This window comes from Triturus cristatus, chromosome 8 (assembly GCF_964204655.1).
Source record: "Triturus cristatus chromosome 8, aTriCri1.1, whole genome shotgun sequence".
Taxonomy (NCBI): domain Eukaryota; kingdom Metazoa; phylum Chordata; class Amphibia; order Caudata; family Salamandridae; genus Triturus; species Triturus cristatus.
In genome coordinates, this window is record NC_140591.1 from 113,152,133 (window position 1) to 113,169,602 (window position 17,470).

Consider the following 17,470-nt stretch of genomic DNA (forward strand, 5'->3'; position numbering starts at 1 on the left):
CCAGCCTCGACCTAGCTCCCGAATGTATTGTGCTGATGAATGCGTTACTGAATTTGAGCTTCAACTCGGGCACCTGCTTTATTTATATCTGTAAGTGCTTCCTGTTGAGGTTTAATTTTTGTGACAGGAGCATCGTGCCAGAATGAATCCTGCCCTGCTTATTTACCCACGAAGATGCCACCGCCGTTTTGTGCAATACCTCTACTCAACTGGAGTACTTTCTACTGGCTAATCAGTAAGTGCTACCTCTTTGGGTAAATGTATAGTGCTTTTCCTACACTACAACTGCGTAAAGGGCCAGAAGAGTTGTCTACAGTGACCATGTGTGTCTTTACCGGCGCCGACGGGCCCCGGGGTTCCTCGAGTCAGCTGTCCATCATAGTGGGGGAAAGGGCGGGAAGACGATGCCCACCGCTGGTGTGTGGGGCGGGGCCAAACGGGCGGGGCTTCCATGCAGTTCACATGCCTCTTGTTTATAAAGGGTCAGAGCAGTGTCTCTGAGGCAGACAAGGAGAAGGAACCGCCTTGGCACAGGAACTACTCGAGGATTGCGCTCGAGAAAATGAAGGATGCAAAGACCACCATCAAGGATTGCAGCTATCATTTATGGGTGGAAATCGGGAGAAGGCACATCTGCTTAACCACGCTCACGTTTCAGGGTGGAAATGGGGAGAAGGCCCCTCTGCTTAACCACGCTCACGAATTCTACACGAGGATTGCGCTCGAAAAAATGAAGGATGCAAAGACCACCATCAAGTATTACAGCTAACATTTCAGGGTGGAAATGAGGAGGAGGCGCATCTGCTAAGCCACCACCACGCTCACGAATTTTTTGGCTCATAATGCGTTACTGAATTTGAGCTTCCACTCGGGCACCTGCTTTATTTATACCTGTAAGTGCTTCCTGTTGAGGTTTAATTTTTGTGACAGGAGCATCGTGCCAGAATGAATCCTGCCCTGCATATTCACCCAAGAAGATGCCACCGTTTTGTGCAATACCTCTACTCAACTGGAGTACTTTCTACTGGCTAATCAGTAAGTGCTACCTCGTTGGGTAAATGTATAGTTCTTTTCCAACACTAAAGCTGTGTATAGGGCCAGAAGAGTCGTCTACAGTGACCATGTATGTCTGTAACGTTGCCACGGCGCCGACGGCCCCGGGGTCCCTCGAGTCAGCTGTCCATCATAGTGGGGGAAAGGGCGGGAAGACGTTGCCCACCGCTGGTGTGTGGGGCGGGGCCAAACGGGCGGGGCTTCCATGCAGTTCACATGCCTCTTGTTTATAAAGGGTCAGAGCAGTGTCTCTGAGGCAGACAAGGAGAAGGAACCGCCTTGGCACAGGAACTACTCGAGGATTGCGCTCGAGAAAATGAAGGATGCAAAGACCACCATCAAGGATTGCAGCTATCATTTCAGGGTGGAAATCGGGAGAAGGCACATCTGCTTAACCACGCTCACGAATTCTACACGAGGATTGCGCTCGAAAAAATGAAGGATGCAAAGACCACCATCAAGTATTACAGCTAACATTTCAGGGTGGAAATGGGGAGAAGGCCCCTCTGCTTAACCACGCTCACGAATTCTACACGAGGATTGCGCTCGAAAAAATGAAGGATGCAAAGACCACCATCAAGTATTACAGCTAACATTTCAGGGTGGAAATGAGGAGAAGGCGCATCTGCTAAGCCACCACCACGCTCACGAATTTTTTGGCTCATAATGCGTTACTGAATTTGAGCTTCCACTCGGGCACCTGCTTTATTTATATCTGTAAGTGCTTCCTGTTGAGGTTTAATTTTTGTGACAGGAGCATCGTGCCAGAATGAATCCTGCCCTGCATATTTACCCACGAAGATGCCACCGCCGTTTTGTGCAATACCTCTACTCAACTGGAGTACTTTCTACTGGCTAATCAGTAAGTGCTACCTCGTTGGGTAAATGTATAGTGCTTTTCCTACACTACAACTGCGTAAAGGGCCAGAAGAGTTGTCTACAGTGACCATGTGTGTCTTTACCGGCGCCGACGGGCCCCGGGTTCCTGGAGTCAGCTGTCCATCATAGTGGGGGAAAGGGCGGGAAGACGATGCCCACCGCTGGTGTGTGGGGCGGGGCCAAACGGGCGTGGCTTCCATGCAGTTCACATGCCTCTTGTTTATAAAGGGCCAGAGACCGATCGGAGCAGCAGATGAGGAGACAGAACCTCCTGGAGTCAGGAACCACACGGGGATTGCGCTCGAGCAAGTCATGGATGCACAGCTCTATCCAGGATCACAGCTAAGTGTTGACGGTAGATATGGGGAGAACAGCACACCTGCCCGGCCTCGACCTAGCTCCCGAATGTATTGTGCTGATGAATGTGTTACTGAATTTGAGCTTCAACTCGGGCACCTGCTTTATTTATATCTGTAAGTGCTTCCTGTTGAGGTTTAATTTTTGTGACAGGAGCATCGTGCCAGAATGAATCCTGCCCTGCATATTTACCCACGAAGATGCCACCGCCGTTTTGTGCAATACCTCTACTCAACTGGAGTACTTTCTACTGGCTAATCAGTAAGTGCTACCTCGTTGGGTAAATGTATAGTGCTTTTCCTACACTACAACTGCGTAAAGGGCCAGAAGAGTTGTCTACAGTGACCATGTGTGTCTTTACCGGCGCCGACGGGCCCCGGGGTTCCTCGAGTCAGCTGTCCATCATAGTGGGGGAAAGGGCGGGAAGACGATGCCCACCGCTGGTGTGTGGGGCGGGGCCAAACGGGCGTGGCTTCCACGCAGTTCACATGCCTCTTGTTTATAAAGGGCCAGAGACCGATCGGAGCAGCAGATGAGGAGACAGAACCTCCTGGTGTCAGGAACCACACGGGGATTGCGCTCGAGCAAGTCATAAGTCATGGATGCACAGCTCTATCCAGGATCACAGCTAATTGTTGACGGTAGATATGGGGAGAACAGCACACCTGCCCAGCCTCGACCTAGCTCCCGAATGTATTGTGCTGATGAATGCGTTACTGAATTTGAGCTTCAACTCGGGCACCTGCTTTATTTATATCTGTAAGTGCTTCCTGTTGAGGTTTAATTTTTGTGACAGGAGCATCGTGCCAGAATGAATCCTGCCCTGCATATTTACCCACGAAGATGCCACCGCCGTTTTGTGCAATACCTCTACTCAACTGGAGTACTTTCTACTGGCTAATCAGTAAGTGCTACCTCGTTGGGTAAATGTATAGTGCTTTTCCTACACTACAACTGCGTAAAGGGCCAGAAGAGTTGTCTACAGTGACCATGTGTGTCTTTACCGGCGCCGACGGGCCCCGGGGTTCCTCGAGTCAGCTGTCCATCATAGTGGGGGAAAGGGCGGGAAGACGATGCCCACCGCTGGTGTGTGGGGCGGGGCCAAACGGGCGTGGCTTCCATGCAGTTCACATGCCTCTTGTTTATAAAGGGCCAGAGACCGATCGGAGCAGCAGATGAGGAGACAGAACCTCCTGGAGTCAGGAACCACACGGGGATTGCGCTCGAGCAAGTCATGGATGCACAGCTCTATCCAGGATCACAGCTAATTGTTGACGGTAGATATGGGGAGAACAGCACACCTGCCCAGCCTCGACCTAGCTCCCGAATGTATTGTGCTGATGAATGTGTTACTGAATTTGAGCTTCAACTCGGGCACCTGCTTTATTTATATCTGTAAGTGCTTCCTGTTGAGGTTTAATTTTTGTGACAGGAGCATCGTGCCAGAATGAATCCTGCCCTGCATATTTACCCACGAAGATGCCACCGCCGTTTTGTGCAATACCTCTACTCAACTGGAGTACTTTCTACTGGCTAATCAGTAAGTGCTACCTCGTTGGGTAAATGTATAGTGCTTTTCCTACACTACAACTGCGTAAAGGGCCAGAAGAGTTGTCTACAGTGACCATGTGTGTCTTTACCGGCGCCGACGGGCCCCGGGGTTCCTCGAGTCAGCTGTCCATCATAGTGGGGGAAAGGGCGGGAAGACGATGCCCACCGCTGGTGTGTGGGGCGGGGCCAAACGGGCGTGGCTTCCATGCAGTTCACATGCCTCTTGTTTATAAAGGGCCAGAGACCGATCGGAGCAGCAGATGAGGAGACAGAACCTCCTGGTGTCAGGAACCACACGGGGATTGCGCTCGAGCAAGTCATAAGTCATGGATGCACAGCTCTATCCAGGATCACAGCTAATTGTTGACGGTAGATATGGGGAGAACAGCACACCTGCCCAGCCTCGACCTAGCTCCCGAATGTATTGTGCTGATGAATGCGTTACTGAATTTGAGCTTCAACTCGGGCACCTGCTTTATTTATATCTGTAAGTGCTTCCTGTTGAGGTTTTATTTTTGTGACAGGAGCATCGTGCCAGAATGAATCCTGCCCTGCATATTTACCCACGAAGATGCCACCGCCGTTTTGTGCAATACCTCTACTCAACTGGAGTACTTTCTACTGGCTAATCAGTAAGTGCTACCTCGTTGGGTAAATGTATAGTGCTTTTCCTACACTACAACTGCGTAAAGGGCCAGAAGAGTTGTCTACAGTGACCATGTGTGTCTTTACCGGCGCCGACGGGCCCCGGGGTTCCTCGAGTCAGCTGTCCATCATAGTGGGGGAAAGGGCGGGAAGACGATGCCCACCGCTGGTGTGTGGGGCGGGGCCAAACGGGCGTGGCTTCCACGCAGTTCACATGCCTCTTGTTTATAAAGGGCCAGAGACCGATCGGAGCAGCAGATGAGGAGACAGAACCTCCTGGTGTCAGGAACCACACGGGGATTGCGCTCGAGCAAGTCATGGATGCACAGCTCTATCCAGGATCACAGCTAATTGTTGACGGTAGATATGGGGAGAACAGCACACCTGCCCAGCCTCGACCTAGCTCCCGAATGTATTGTGCTGATGAATGCGTTACTGAATTTGAGCTTCAACTCGGGCACCTGCTTTATTTATATCTGTAAGTGCTTCCTGTTGAGGTTTAATTTTTGTGACAGGAGCATCGTGCCAGAATGAATCCTGCCCTGCTTATTTACCCACGAAGATGCCACCGCCGTTTTGTGCAATACCTCTACTCAACTGGAGTACTTTCTACTGGCTAATCAGTAAGTGCTACCTCTTTGGGTAAATGTATAGTGCTTTTCCTACACTACAACTGCGTAAAGGGCCAGAAGAGTTGTCTACAGTGACCATGTGTGTCTTTACCGGCGCCGACGGGCCCCGGGGTTCCTCGAGTCAGCTGTCCATCATAGTGGGGGAAAGGGCGGGAAGACGATGCCCACCGCTGGTGTGTGGGGCGGGGCCAAACGGGCGTGGCTTCCACGCAGTTCACATGCCTCTTGTTTATAAAGGGCCAGAGACCGATCGGAGCAGCAGATGAGGAGACAGAACCTCCTGGTGTCAGGAACCACACGGGGATTGCGCTCGAGCAAGTCATAAGTCATGGATGCACAGCTCTATCCAGGATCACAGCTAATTGTTGACGGTAGATATGGGGAGAACAGCACACCTGCCCAGCCTCGACCTAGCTCCCGAATGTATTGTGCTGATGAATGCGTTACTGAATTTGAGCTTCAACTCGGGCACCTGCTTTATTTATATCTGTAAGTGCTTCCTGTTGAGGTTTAATTTTTGTGACAGGAGCATCGTGCCAGAATGAATCCTGCCCTGCTTATTTACCCACGAAGATGCCACCGCCGTTTTGTGCAATACCTCTACTCAACTGGAGTACTTTCTACTGGCTAATCAGTAAGTGCTACCTCTTTGGGTAAATGTATAGTGCTTTTCCTACACTACAACTGCGTAAAGGGCCAGAAGAGTTGTCTACAGTGACCATGTGTGTCTTTACCGGCGCCGACGGGCCCCGGGGTTCCTCGAGTCAGCTGTACATCATAGTGGGGGAAAGGGCGGGAAGACGATGCCCACCGCTGGTGTGTGGGGCGGGGCCAAACGGGCGGGGCTTCCATGCAGTTCACATGCCTCTTGTTTATAAAGGGTCAGAGCAGTGTCTCTGAGGCAGACAAGGAGAAGGAACCGCCTTGGCACAGGAACTACTCGAGGATTGCGCTCGAGAAAATGAAGGATGCAAAGACCACCATCAAGGATTGCAGCTATCATTTCAGGGTGGAAATCGGGAGAAGGCACATCTGCTTAACCACGCTCACGTTTCAGGGTGGAAATGGGGAGAAGGCCCCTCTGCTTAACCACGCTCACGAATTCTACACGAGGATTGCGCTCGAAAAAATGAAGGATGCAAAGACCACCATCAAGTATTACAGCTAACATTTCAGGGTGGAAATGAGGAGGAGGCGCATCTGCTAAGCCACCACCACGCTCACGAATTTTTTGGCTCATAATGCGTTACTGAATTTGAGCTTCCACTCGGGCACCTGCTTTATTTATACCTGTAAGTGCTTCCTGTTGAGGTTTAATTTTTGTGACAGGAGCATCGTGCCAGAATGAATCCTGCCCTGCATATTCACCCAAGAAGATGCCACCGTTTTGTGCAATACCTCTACTCAACTGGAGTACTTTCTACTGGCTAATCAGTAAGTGCTACCTCGTTGGGTAAATGTATAGTTCTTTTCCAACACTAAAGCTGTGTATAGGGCCAGAAGAGTCGTCTACAGTGACCATGTATGTCTGTAACGTTGCCACGGCGCCGACGGCCCCGGGGTCCCTCGAGTCAGCTGTCCATCATAGTGGGGGAAAGGGCGGGAAGACGTTGCCCACCGCTGGTGTGTGGGGCGGGGCCAAACGGGCGGGGCTTCCATGCAGTTCACATGCCTCTTGTTTATAAAGGGTCAGAGCAGTGTCTCTGAGGCAGACAAGGAGAAGGAACCGCCTTGGCACAGGAACTACTCGAGGATTGCGCTCGAGAAAATGAAGGATGCAAAGACCACCATCAAGGATTGCAGCTATCATTTCAGGGTGGAAATCGGGAGAAGGCACATCTGCTTAACCACGCTCACGAATTCTACACGAGGATTGCGCTCGAAAAAATGAAGGATGCAAAGACCACCATCAAGTATTACAGCTAACATTTCAGGGTGGAAATGGGGAGAAGGCCCCTCTGCTTAACCACGCTCACGAATTCTTCACGAGGATTGCGCTCGAAAAAATGAAGGATGCAAAGACCACCATCAAGTATTACAGCTAACATTTCAGGGTGGAAATGAGGAGAAGGCGCATCTGCTAAGCCACCACCACGCTCACGAATTTTTTGGCTCATAATGCGTTACTGAATTTGAGCTTCCACTCGGGCACCTGCTTTATTTATATCTGTAAGTGCTTCCTGTTGAGGTTTAATTTTTGTGACAGGAGCATCGTGCCAGAATGAATCCTGGCCTGCATATTTACCCACGAAGATGCCACCGCCGTTTTGTGCAATACCTCTACTCAACTGGAGTACTTTCTACTGGCTAATCAGTAAGTGCTACCTCGTTGGGTAAATGTATAGTGCTTTTCCTACACTACAACTGCGTAAAGGGCCAGAAGAGTTGTCTACAGTGACTATGTGTGTCTTTACCGGCGCCGACGGGCCCGGGGTTCCTCGAGTCAGCTGTCCATCATAGTGGGGGAAAGGGCGGGAAGACGATGCCCACCGCTGGTGTGTGGGGCGGGGCCAAACGGGCGTGGCTTCCACGCAGTTCACATGCCTCTTGTTTATAAAGGGCCAGAGACCGATCGGAGCAGCAGATGAGGAGACAGAACCTCCTGGTGTCAGGAACCACACGGGGATTGCGCTCGAGCAAGTCATGGATGCACAGCTCTATCCAGGATCACAGCTAATTGTTGACGGTAGATATGGGGAGAACAGCACACCTGCCCAGCCTCGACCTAGCTCCCGAATGTATTGTGCTGATGAATGTGTTACTGAATTTGAGCTTCAACTCGGGCACCTGCTTTATTTATATCTGTAAGTGCTTCCTGTTGAGGTTTAATTTTTGTGACAGGAGCATCGTGCCAGAATGAATCCTGCCCTGCATATTTACCCACGAAGATGCCACCGCCGTTTTGTGCAATACCTCTACTCAACTGGAGTACTTTCTACTGGCTAATCAGTAAGTGCTACCTCGTTGGGTAAATGTATAGTGCTTTTCCTACACTACAACTGCGTGAAGGGCCAGAAGAGATGTCTACAGTGACCATGTGTGTCTTTACCGGCGCCGACGGGCCCCGGGGTTCCTCGAGTCAGCTGTCCATCATAGTGGGGGGAAAGGGCGGGAAGACGATGCCCACCGCTGGTGTGTGGGGCGGGGCCAAACGGGCGTGGCTTCCACGCAGTTCACATGCCTCTTGTTTATAAAGGGCCAGAGACCGATCGGAGCAGCAGATGAGGAGACAGAACCTCCTGGTGTCAGGAACCACACGGGGATTGCGCTCGAGCAAGTCATGGATGCACAGCTCTATCCAGGATCACAGCTAATTGTTGACGGTAGATATGGGGAGAACAGCACACCTGCCCAGCCTCGACCTAGCTCCCGAATGTATTGTGCTGATGAATGCGTTACTGAATTTGAGCTTCAACTCGGGCACCTGCTTTATTTATATCTGTAAGTGCTTCCTGTTGAGGTTTTATTTTTGTGACAGGAGCATCGTGCCAGAATGAATCCTGCCCTGCATATTTACCCACGAAGATGCCACCGCCGTTTTGTGCAATACCTCTACTCAACTGGAGTACTTTCTACTGGCTAATCAGTAAGTGCTACCTCGTTGGGTAAATGTATAGTGCTTTTCCTACACTACAACTGCGTAAAGGGCCAGAAGAGTTGTCTACAGTGACCATGTGTGTCTTTACCGGCGCCGACGGGCCCCGGGGTTCCTCGAGTCAGCTGTCCATCATAGTGGGGGAAAGGGCGGGAAGACGATGCCCACCGCTGGTGTGTGGGGCGGGGCCAAACGGGCGTGGCTTCCATGCAGTTCACATGCCTCTTGTTTATAAAGGGCCAGAGACCGATCGGAGCAGCAGATGAGGAGACAGAACCTCCTGGTGTCAGGAACCACACGGGGATTGCGCTCGAGCAAGTCATGGATGCACAGCTCTATCCAGGATCACAGCTAATTGTTGACGGTAGATATGGGGAGAACAGCACACCTGCCCAGCCTCGACCTAGCTCCCGAATGTATTGTGCTGATGAATGCGTTACTGAATTTGAGCTTCAACTCGGGCACCTGCTTTATTTATATCTGTAAGTGCTTCCTGTTGAGGTTTTATTTTTGTGACAGGAGCATCGTGCCAGAATGAATCCTGCCCTGCATATTTACCCACGAAGATGCCACCGCCGTTTTGTGCAATACCTCTACTCAACTGGAGTACTTTCTACTGGCTAATCAGTAAGTGCTACCTCGTTGGGTAAATGTATAGTGCTTTTCCTACACTACAACTGCGTAAAGGGCCAGAAGAGTTGTCTACAGTGACCATGTGTGTCTTTACCGGCGCCGACGGGCCCCGGGGTTCCTCGAGTCAGCTGTCCATCATAGTGGGGGAAAGGGCGGGAAGACGATGCCCACCGCTGGTGTGTGGGGCGGGGCCAAACGGGCGTGGCTTCCACGCAGTTCACATGCCTCTTGTTTATAAAGGGCCAGAGACCGATCGGAGCAGCAGATGAGGAGACAGAACCTCCTGGTGTCAGGAACCACACGGGGATTGCGCTCGAGCAAGTCATGGATGCACAGCTCTATCCAGGATCACAGCTAATTGTTGACGGTAGATATGGGGAGAACAGCACACCTGCCCAGCCTCGACCTAGCTCCCGAATGTATTGTGCTGATGAATGCGTTACTGAATTTGAGCTTCAACTCGGGCACCTGCTTTATTTATATCTGTAAGTGCTTCCTGTTGAGGTTTAATTTTTGTGACAGGAGCATCGTGCCAGAATGAATCCTGCCCTGCTTATTTACCCACGAAGATGCCACCGCCGTTTTGTGCAATACCTCTACTCAACTGGAGTACTTTCTACTGGCTAATCAGTAAGTGCTACCTCTTTGGGTAAATGTATAGTGCTTTTCCTACACTACAACTGCGTAAAGGGCCAGAAGAGTTGTCTACAGTGACCATGTGTGTCTTTACCGGCGCCGACGGGCCCCGGGGTTCCTCGAGTCAGCTGTCCATCATAGTGGGGGAAAGGGCGGGAAGACGATGCCCACCGCTGGTGTGTGGGGCGGGGCCAAACGGGCGTGGCTTCCACGCAGTTCACATGCCTCTTGTTTATAAAGGGCCAGAGACCGATCGGAGCAGCAGATGAGGAGACAGAACCTCCTGGTGTCAGGAACCACACGGGGATTGCGCTCGAGCAAGTCATAAGTCATGGATGCACAGCTCTATCCAGGATCACAGCTAATTGTTGACGGTAGATATGGGGAGAACAGCACACCTGCCCAGCCTCGACCTAGCTCCCGAATGTATTGTGCTGATGAATGCGTTACTGAATTTGAGCTTCAACTCGGGCACCTGCTTTATTTATATCTGTAAGTGCTTCCTGTTGAGGTTTAATTTTTGTGACAGGAGCATCGTGCCAGAATGAATCCTGCCCTGCATATTTACCCACGAAGATGCCACCGCCGTTTTGTGCAATACCTCTACTCAACTGGAGTACTTTCTACTGGCTAATCAGTAAGTGCTACCTCGTTGGGTAAATGTATAGTGCTTTTCCTACACTACAACTGCGTAAAGGGCCAGAAGAGTTGTCTACAGTGACCATGTGTGTCTTTACCGGCGCCGACGGGCCCCGGGGTTCCTCGAGTCAGCTGTCCATCATAGTGGGGGAAAGGGCGGGAAGACGATGCCCACCGCTGGTGTGTGGGGCGGGGCCAAACGGGCGTGGCTTCCATGCAGTTCACATGCCTCTTGTTTATAAAGGGCCAGAGACCGATCGGAGCAGCAGATGAGGAGACAGAACCTCCTGGAGTCAGGAACCACACGGGGATTGCGCTCGAGCAAGTCATGGATGCACAGCTCTATCCAGGATCACAGCTAATTGTTGACGGTAGATATGGGGAGAACAGCACACCTGCCCAGCCTCGACCTAGCTCCCGAATGTATTGTGCTGATGAATGTGTTACTGAATTTGAGCTTCAACTCGGGCACCTGCTTTATTTATATCTGTAAGTGCTTCCTGTTGAGGTTTAATTTTTGTGACAGGAGCATCGTGCCAGAATGAATCCTGCCCTGCATATTTACCCACGAAGATGCCACCGCCGTTTTGTGCAATACCTCTACTCAACTGGAGTACTTTCTACTGGCTAATCAGTAAGTGCTACCTCGTTGGGTAAATGTATAGTGCTTTTCCTACACTACAACTGCGTAAAGGGCCAGAAGAGTTGTCTACAGTGACCATGTGTGTCTTTACCGGCGCCGACGGGCCCCGGGGTTCCTCGAGTCAGCTGTCCATCATAGTGGGGGAAAGGGCGGGAAGACGATGCCCACCGCTGGTGTGTGGGGCGGGGCCAAACGGGCGTGGCTTCCATGCAGTTCACATGCCTCTTGTTTATAAAGGGCCAGAGACCGATCGGAGCAGCAGATGAGGAGACAGAACCTCCTGGTGTCAGGAACCACACGGGGATTGCGCTCGAGCAAGTCATAAGTCATGGATGCACAGCTCTATCCAGGATCACAGCTAATTGTTGACGGTAGATATGGGGAGAACAGCACACCTGCCCAGCCTCGACCTAGCTCCCGAATGTATTGTGCTGATGAATGCGTTACTGAATTTGAGCTTCAACTCGGGCACCTGCTTTATTTATATCTGTAAGTGCTTCCTGTTGAGGTTTTATTTTTGTGACAGGAGCATCGTGCCAGAATGAATCCTGCCCTGCATATTTACCCACGAAGATGCCACCGCCGTTTTGTGCAATACCTCTACTCAACTGGAGTACTTTCTACTGGCTAATCAGTAAGTGCTACCTCGTTGGGTAAATGTATAGTGCTTTTCCTACACTACAACTGCGTAAAGGGCCAGAAGAGTTGTCTACAGTGACCATGTGTGTCTTTACCGGCGCCGACGGGCCCCGGGGTTCCTCGAGTCAGCTGTCCATCATAGTGGGGGAAAGGGCGGGAAGACGATGCCCACCGCTGGTGTGTGGGGCGGGGCCAAACGGGCGTGGCTTCCACGCAGTTCACATGCCTCTTGTTTATAAAGGGCCAGAGACCGATCGGAGCAGCAGATGAGGAGACAGAACCTCCTGGTGTCAGGAACCACACGGGGATTGCGCTCGAGCAAGTCATGGATGCACAGCTCTATCCAGGATCACAGCTAATTGTTGACGGTAGATATGGGGAGAACAGCACACCTGCCCAGCCTCGACCTAGCTCCCGAATGTATTGTGCTGATGAATGCGTTACTGAATTTGAGCTTCAACTCGGGCACCTGCTTTATTTATATCTGTAAGTGCTTCCTGTTGAGGTTTAATTTTTGTGACAGGAGCATCGTGCCAGAATGAATCCTGCCCTGCTTATTTACCCACGAAGATGCCACCGCCGTTTTGTGCAATACCTCTACTCAACTGGAGTACTTTCTACTGGCTAATCAGTAAGTGCTACCTCTTTGGGTAAATGTATAGTGCTTTTCCTACACTACAACTGCGTAAAGGGCCAGAAGAGTTGTCTACAGTGACCATGTGTGTCTTTACCGGCGCCGACGGGCCCCGGGGTTCCTCGAGTCAGCTGTCCATCATAGTGGGGGAAAGGGCGGGAAGACGATGCCCACCGCTGGTGTGTGGGGCGGGGCCAAACGGGCGTGGCTTCCACGCAGTTCACATGCCTCTTGTTTATAAAGGGCCAGAGACCGATCGGAGCAGCAGATGAGGAGACAGAACCTCCTGGTGTCAGGAACCACACGGGGATTGCGCTCGAGCAAGTCATAAGTCATGGATGCACAGCTCTATCCAGGATCACAGCTAATTGTTGACGGTAGATATGGGGAGAACAGCACACCTGCCCAGCCTCGACCTAGCTCCCGAATGTATTGTGCTGATGAATGCGTTACTGAATTTGAGCTTCAACTCGGGCACCTGCTTTATTTATATCTGTAAGTGCTTCCTGTTGAGGTTTAATTTTTGTGACAGGAGCATCGTGCCAGAATGAATCCTGCCCTGCTTATTTACCCACGAAGATGCCACCGCCGTTTTGTGCAATACCTCTACTCAACTGGAGTACTTTCTACTGGCTAATCAGTAAGTGCTACCTCTTTGGGTAAATGTATAGTGCTTTTCCTACACTACAACTGCGTAAAGGGCCAGAAGAGTTGTCTACAGTGACCATGTGTGTCTTTACCGGCGCCGACGGGCCCCGGGGTTCCTCGAGTCAGCTGTACATCATAGTGGGGGAAAGGGCGGGAAGACGATGCCCACCGCTGGTGTGTGGGGCGGGGCCAAACGGGCGGGGCTTCCATGCAGTTCACATGCCTCTTGTTTATAAAGGGTCAGAGCAGTGTCTCTGAGGCAGACAAGGAGAAGGAACCGCCTTGGCACAGGAACTACTCGAGGATTGCGCTCGAGAAAATGAAGGATGCAAAGACCACCATCAAGGATTGCAGCTATCATTTCAGGGTGGAAATCGGGAGAAGGCACATCTGCTTAACCACGCTCACGTTTCAGGGTGGAAATGGGGAGAAGGCCCCTCTGCTTAACCACGCTCACGAATTCTACACGAGGATTGCGCTCGAAAAAATGAAGGATGCAAAGACCACCATCAAGTATTACAGCTAACATTTCAGGGTGGAAATGAGGAGGAGGCGCATCTGCTAAGCCACCACCACGCTCACGAATTTTTTGGCTCATAATGCGTTACTGAATTTGAGCTTCCACTCGGGCACCTGCTTTATTTATACCTGTAAGTGCTTCCTGTTGAGGTTTAATTTTTGTGACAGGAGCATCGTGCCAGAATGAATCCTGCCCTGCATATTCACCCAAGAAGATGCCACCGTTTTGTGCAATACCTCTACTCAACTGGAGTACTTTCTACTGGCTAATCAGTAAGTGCTACCTCGTTGGGTAAATGTATAGTTCTTTTCCAACACTAAAGCTGTGTATAGGGCCAGAAGAGTCGTCTACAGTGACCATGTATGTCTGTAACGTTGCCACGGCGCCGACGGCCCCGGGGTCCCTCGAGTCAGCTGTCCATCATAGTGGGGGAAAGGGCGGGAAGACGTTGCCCACCGCTGGTGTGTGGGGCGGGGCCAAACGGGCGGGGCTTCCATGCAGTTCACATGCCTCTTGTTTATAAAGGGTCAGAGCAGTGTCTCTGAGGCAGACAAGGAGAAGGAACCGCCTTGGCACAGGAACTACTCGAGGATTGCGCTCGAGAAAATGAAGGATGCAAAGACCACCATCAAGGATTGCAGCTATCATTTCAGGGTGGAAATCGGGAGAAGGCACATCTGCTTAACCACGCTCACGAATTCTACACGAGGATTGCGCTCGAAAAAATGAAGGATGCAAAGACCACCATCAAGTATTACAGCTAACATTTCAGGGTGGAAATGGGGAGAAGGCCCCTCTGCTTAACCACGCTCACGAATTCTTCACGAGGATTGCGCTCGAAAAAATGAAGGATGCAAAGACCACCATCAAGTATTACAGCTAACATTTCAGGGTGGAAATGAGGAGAAGGCGCATCTGCTAAGCCACCACCACGCTCACGAATTTTTTGGCTCATAATGCGTTACTGAATTTGAGCTTCCACTCGGGCACCTGCTTTATTTATATCTGTAAGTGCTTCCTGTTGAGGTTTAATTTTTGTGACAGGAGCATCGTGCCAGAATGAATCCTGGCCTGCATATTTACCCACGAAGATGCCACCGCCGTTTTGTGCAATACCTCTACTCAACTGGAGTACTTTCTACTGGCTAATCAGTAAGTGCTACCTCGTTGGGTAAATGTATAGTGCTTTTCCTACACTACAACTGCGTAAAGGGCCAGAAGAGTTGTCTACAGTGACTATGTGTGTCTTTACCGGCGCCGACGGGCCCGGGGTTCCTCGAGTCAGCTGTCCATCATAGTGGGGGAAAGGGCGGGAAGACGATGCCCACCGCTGGTGTGTGGGGCGGGGCCAAACGGGCGTGGCTTCCACGCAGTTCACATGCCTCTTGTTTATAAAGGGCCAGAGACCGATCGGAGCAGCAGATGAGGAGACAGAACCTCCTGGTGTCAGGAACCACACGGGGATTGCGCTCGAGCAAGTCATGGATGCACAGCTCTATCCAGGATCACAGCTAATTGTTGACGGTAGATATGGGGAGAACAGCACACCTGCCCAGCCTCGACCTAGCTCCCGAATGTATTGTGCTGATGAATGCGTTACTGAATTTGAGCTTCAACTCGGGCACCTGCTTTATTTATATCTGTAAGTGCTTCCTGTTGAGGTTTAATTTTTGTGACAGGAGCATCGTGCCAGAATGAATCCTGCCCTGCATATTTACCCACGAAGATGCCACCGCCGTTTTGTGCAATACCTCTACTCAACTGGAGTACTTTCTACTGGCTAATCAGTAAGTGCTACCTCGTTGGGTAAATGTATAGTGCTTTTCCTACACTACAACTGCGTGAAGGGCCAGAAGAGATGTCTACAGTGACCATGTGTGTCTTTACCGGCGCCGACGGGCCCCGGGGTTCCTCGAGTCAGCTGTCCATCATAGTGGGGGGAAAGGGCGGGAAGACGATGCCCACCGCTGGTGTGTGGGGCGGGGCCAAACGGGCGTGGCTTCCACGCAGTTCACATGCCTCTTGTTTATAAAGGGCCAGAGACCGATCGGAGCAGCAGATGAGGAGACAGAACCTCCTGGTGTCAGGAACCACACGGGGATTGCGCTCGAGCAAGTCATGGATGCACAGCTCTATCCAGGATCACAGCTAATTGTTGACGGTAGATATGGGGAGAACAGCACACCTGCCCAGCCTCGACCTAGCTCCCGAATGTATTGTGCTGATGAATGCGTTACTGAATTTGAGCTTCAACTCGGGCACCTGCTTTATTTATATCTGTAAGTGCTTCCTGTTGAGGTTTAATTTTTGTGACAGGAGCATCGTGCCAGAATGAATCCTGCCCTGCATATTTACCCACGAAGATGCCACCGCCGTTTTGTGCAATACCTCTACTCAACTGGAGTACTTTCTACTGGCTAATCAGTAAGTGCTACCTCGTTGGGTAAATGTATAGTGCTTTTCCTACACTACAACTGCGTGAAGGGCCAGAAGAGATGTCTACAGTGACCATGTGTGTCTTTACCGGCGCCGACGGGCCCCGGGGTTCCTCGAGTCAGCTGTCCATCATAGTGGGGGGAAAGGGCGGGAAGACGATGCCCACCGCTGGTGTGTGGGGCGGGGCCAAACGGGCGTGGCTTCCACGCAGTTCACATGCCTCTTGTTTATAAAGGGCCAGAGACCGATCGGAGCAGCAGATGAGGAGACAGAACCTCCTGGTGTCAGGAACCACACGGGGATTGCGCTCGAGCAAGTCATGGATGCACAGCTCTATCCAGGATCACAGCTAATTGTTGACGGTAGATATGGGGAGAACAGCACACCTGCCCAGCCTCGACCTAGCTCCCGAATGTATTGTGCTGATGAATGCGTTACTGAATTTGAGCTTCAACTCGGGCACCTGCTTTATTTATATCTGTAAGTGCTTCCTGTTGAGGTTTTATTTTTGTGACAGGAGCATCGTGCCAGAATGAATCCTGCCCTGCATATTCACCCAAGAAGATGCCACCGTTTTGTGCAATACCTCTACTCAACTGGAGTACTTTCTACTGGCTAATCAGTAAGTGCTACCTCGTTGGGTAAATGTATAGTTCTTTTCCAACACTAAAGCTGTGTATAGGGCCAGAAGAGTCGTCTACAGTGACCATGTATGTCTGTAACGTTGCCACGGCGCCGACGGCCCCGGGGTCCCTCGAGTCAGCTGTCCATCATAGTGGGGGAAAGGGCGGGAAGACGTTGCCCACCGCTGGTGTGTGGGGCGGGGCCAAACGGGCGGGGCTTCCATGCAGTTCACATGCCTCTTGTTTATAAAGGGTCAGAGCAGTGTCTCTGAGGCAGACAAGGAGAAGGAACCGCCTTGGCACAGGAACTACTCGAGGATTGCGCTCGAGAAAATGAAGGATGCAAAGACCACCATCAAGGATTGCAGCTATCATTTCAGGGTGGAAATCGGGAGAAGGCACATCTGCTTAACCACGCTCACGAATTCTACACGAGGATTGCGCTCGAAAAAATGAAGGATGCAAAGACCACCATCAAGTATTACAGCTAACATTTCAGGGTGGAAATGGGGAGAAGGCCCCTCTGCTTAACCACGCTCACGAATTCTACACGAGGATTGCGCTCGAAAAAATGAAGGATGCAAAGACCACCATCAAGTATTACAGCTAACATTTCAGGGTGGAAATGAGGAGAAGGCGCATCTGCTAAGCCACCACCACGCTCACGAATTTTTTGGCTCATAATGCGTTACTGAATTTGAGCTTCC